The following is a 4,807-nucleotide window of genomic DNA, read 5'->3' as shown; positions in this document are numbered from 1 at the left end:
GTAGATTCATGACTCAGCTATGACTCACAGAGACTCAGACCAATCGCTGAAGATGGGTTGCAGACGTTTGCAATATGGCGATATCCGTTTCAGGAAGTGACGGTGAAAGCGGTGGCCTACTTTCGCGAGGAGTGGATGTAATGCATTTGCAATGGGGGACCTCATGGCTCGAAAAGTCCAGTATTTTTTACAGTCAATGGTCCAGATGCTGTGACTCAACTTCAGGAATGGAGGTAAAGATGGTGTGGACCACGAAGGAAAGTTCACCATCTAAGGCAGGTATCACCAAATGGCGGACCACTACTACTCTCTCCGGACCGGTGAGTTGGTATCCCTGGCTGAGGGAAAAAAAATATTACTATTACACTATACCAGTTTTCGATTTTAAACATGTAGCCGACTCACAGCAGCCCAGCCAGCAAGGCCAAGTAGGCCCATATGGTTTAAAAATGGGCAGAGCTCCCTAGCTCCATACAGCGAAGCTCCCTAGCACAATAAAAAAGCTCCCTAGCTCGATATAGCAGAGCTTGCTAGCACCTCAAAGCAGAGCTCGCTAACTCTATACAGCGAAGCTCGCTAACTTGATACAGTGGAGCTTGCTACAGAGTAGCTTGCTAGCTCGCTACAGTGGAGCTCGCTAGCTCGATATAGCAGGGCTCACTACAGGGTAAATCGCTAGCTTGACATAACAGAGCTCACAACAGAAGAGCTTGTTAGCATGCTACAGGGGAGCTGGGTAGCTCGATAAAGCAGAGCTCGATACAGCAGAACATGCTAGCACACTACACTGTCCATTGAGTGGCTGGCTAGCATAGCGAGCCATTTAGTAGGCTGACTACATGTCCCATGATGCTTTGCTGTAGCATGAAGTGCTGGGAGTCGGAAGTTGAGAAATAAAGAAATGGCTAACGTTAGTAGACCAAGTCCTGTGTCATCTTTATACATGGAGTCAGAAGTGACGAACTATAAATCTCCATGACGTTTTATGTTATATCAACGTCCGGCAAAAAGTCTAACGGAGTACTGGGACATGCCGAAGGTTGTGCGTGAAAGGGAAGGGGGAGAACTTGCCGCACGTGAGCTACAGTAACCAGCATACAGCCCATGAAGTGCACGTCAGTTGAGGGAGAAATGCATCAGGAGCACACATCTGAAAGTTTGGATCCCGAACATCGGGAGAAAGGGGATTTACTGACCAGGATGGCGACAACTGTACAAATAACACCCCCAGAGCTGTTCGACTTTTCATGTCCCACAGACTGCCCAAGGTGACCAGACGATTTGAAAGATTTTGGATCGCAACAGCTCTCAATGAGAAAACAGTGGAATATCAGGTGAATTCACTCTTAAATGCCATGGGAGATGCAGCTGATGATGTTGTAGCTGTTTACCACAGTCAGAAACAGATAAAAAGAAATATGATACAGTGATATCGGCGTTTGAAAGACATCATGTTGGAAAGCACAATGTTATTTTTGAAAGACCACAGTTTAATTACAGAAGACAACAAGAAGGAGAAAGTGCTGAGTCTTTAGTGTGTAAAGAGGAACTTATAAGAGACAGGTCTGCATTAAAGACAATAAACTATCAGAACAGCTACAACTGAACTCTGATTTAACACTAACAAAAGCCATACTCAAGGTCAGACAGAGTGAAACTGTGAGAAGACAGCAAACAATATTGCACAGCAGTGTACACGAGGACAAAACTTCCAACATGGACGCCATACAGACAAACTCAAAGAAAACAAAGACTCAAACATGGAAACAGTCAAAGACCAGACTAAGGCCAGTCAAGCAGAGTGGAAAGGAGTCCGGGCGCTGTGGACTCAAAGACACACAGGCATAGAAAAACTGCCCTGGTAGGGACGTACAATGTCGTAAGTATCTTAAAAGGGGATATTTTGCCGTAGTTTGTCGTAACAGTGAGAGTAAAGCAGCAGGCATACGTGAGGTCATAGAAAGTCAAGACGACATAGACAGAGACTATGTGTTTCTGGGAAAAGAAAACTGAGAGATCTAGACCATGGGTAGAAAAAGTTCTAATGAATGGGGAAAAGGTTTACTTTAAGCTAGATACAGGGGCAGATGTTACGTCTATTTCCGGGAAGTGGTACATGCCAGATCAAGATGGTAAACTGCAGAAGCCACAAAAGTCATTGTTAGGTCCAGGGGGATACCCACTTCAGGTGAAAGGTTGCTTTAAAGCACAAGTGGCATCAAATGGCGGCAGCATGACAGATAATGTTTATCTAGTATCAGGGCTCGTTCAGTCAATACTAAGTAGTCCGGCGTGTGAGGCTTTGGGTTTACTGTACAGAGTACATGGAGTCATAAACTCTGAGACAGATTTCACCGCAGCATACCCAGATGTTTTCCAGGGGCTAGGCCTGTTAAAAGAGTCCTACCATATTGAGCTAGAACAGGGAGCAACACTGGTGGCTTTGTCAGCACCCAGACAGGTCCCCCTCCCCCTCAGAGATGCAGTCCATACAGAGCTACACAGAATGGAGGAGATGGGAATTGTTTCCAAAGATACTGAGCCAACAGCATGGTGTTCAAGTATGGTGGTCATCCCCAAACCAAACGGGAAGCCACCCAGGATACGTGTTGATCTTACACCCTTAATTTCAGTAGCAAAAAGGGAACATCATATCCTCCCAGCAGTAGGCCAAACACTAGCAAACAAAGCTGGACGCTCAATCAAGATTTTGGCAAATCCCTCTTACGCCAAAGTCAAGACCCTCAAGACATTTATCACTCCTTTTGGGAGGTTTCAGTTCAACCGCCTCCCATTTGGAATATCATCAGCTCCAGAGCATTTTCAGAGGAGGATGTCTCAAATGCTCGAGGACTTTGAGGGAGTCATCTGTCATGCTGAAGACGTGCACATTTATGGCAACAAACAAGAACATGACCAAAGGCTGCACCGAGTGCTCCAAAAGTTTCAAAAAAGGACTCACTGTGAACAAAAAAATGTGAGTTTGCAAAGACAAAAATCATGTTTTTTTGGTCACAAGGTTTCCGCAAACGGGATTGAGCCAGACCCAAGCAAAGTAAAGGCGACTCAACAGCCCACTGTGAGGCGGATGTACTACGTCTTATGTCTAATTACCTCACAAAATTTATGCCACAGCTTGCAACAATAACAACACCATTAAAGGAGCTGCAAGAGGGGGTGGATGGCTCAGTGGGCTACAGGGTTTGCACGCAGGAGCCTGGGGTTCAGTCCCCGGGGTGTCCACTGATCTCCATCCAGATTGGGTCCTTAGGCAAGACCCTTGACGTTGCTGCCTAACTGGGTCCCTGTGCCCTTCAAGTACTGGGTTGCGTCAGGAAGGGCATCCGGCGTAAAAACTCTGCCAAATCACTGACACCAAACAATGGGTGCTGTTTCACTGTGGCGACCCAAAAATGAGAAAGGTGAATAAGAAGATTAAATGAGCTGCAAAAGAAGAGGAATAAATGGATTTGGGCATAGCCCCAGGAAACAGCTTTTCAAAGACTAAAAGACACACCGAGTTCACCAGAAACACACAGTGTTCCAATGCAGCAGAAAAAAAAGTCACAGCGGATGCTTCGCCATATGCAATTGGTGCCATTCTCACACAGAAGCTGCAAGATGGTTCATGGCGACCACATTTTGAGAGGACTAACAGACACAGAGAGGCGCTACGCCCAAATTGAAAAAGAGGCGACTGTCATCATACCTAATGGGTCTGCAGTTCACTTTAATGACAGACCACAAACCCCTGGTCCCTCTTCGCACCACGAGGGGCTTGGATGATCTTCCTCTGAGGATTCTGAGGTTTTGTTTAAGACTATTACTTTCAACATCATTAATGCTCCAGGAAAGAACCTTATCACAGCTGATGCTTTGTCAAGAGCACCACTGGCTGGTCCACCCTCTGCAGGTCATCTTTAGCATGAGAAAGAGATGGAGGTTTTTGCTTGACAGTGTGGTTATAGGGCTTCCAGCCTCAGACAGGAAACTGAGTACAGTAAAGACAGCACAAGAAGAGAATGAAGTCTGTAAGAAAGTGATGAATCACTGTTTCGCAGGATGGTCTACGAAATGTCAGTTAGACCAGGAGATTAAGCCATACTGGCAACACAGAACTGACTTTCATGTTGCAAACGGCTTTCTGATGAAAGGACTGACGATTTTTACATCATGACCTAATCTGGCTGATCTTGTCCTGTCCAATGTCGGACAATCTTTGACATCTCAAAAGAGATATAATATAACCTGGGGTCAGGTAAACCTAGTCTCCCCTTATCCCAAGGTGAACATAACTTGGCAAGTTTAGTTCTAGACATTTTTCCCTCCCAAAGAAATTGTTTAATTAGTACATCATATTGAGTGAAAATAGATGGTGGTACTGTTAATGGCAGCATCATCAAAAGATAATTGAGCTGGGGTGAGATCACCATTTTGATAACATTTACTTTACCAAAAAGAGAGAGATCAAGTTTTCCCCATTTTTTCAAATTTGTTTGAATTTTCTGTAATATTGGCTTAAAGTTTAACACTGCAATTTCCTCCACTTCTCTGCTCAATTCAATACCCAAGTATTTAATCCCCTTTAGAATCCAGTTGAAGCCAGTTTTTCATCAAACTTTCACTGCAGGTATCAGATATAGGCATTGCGTCGGATTTGTGTAGCAATTGTGTTGCTAAGACAATTAAGATTTAAGTTTAAGATTTAAGAGGCTAGTGTTCAGAAGTCTAGAATTCGTCTCAAGGAGGGAGCAGCTGGAGACTGAGATTGTTTGAAGCGTATTTTATCTATAAATATATACAGTGA

Source organism: Oryzias melastigma, linkage group LG10 (assembly GCF_002922805.2).
Source record: "Oryzias melastigma strain HK-1 linkage group LG10, ASM292280v2, whole genome shotgun sequence".
NCBI lineage: Eukaryota > Metazoa > Chordata > Actinopteri > Beloniformes > Adrianichthyidae > Oryzias > Oryzias melastigma.
This window is presented reverse-complemented; position numbering follows the sequence as displayed.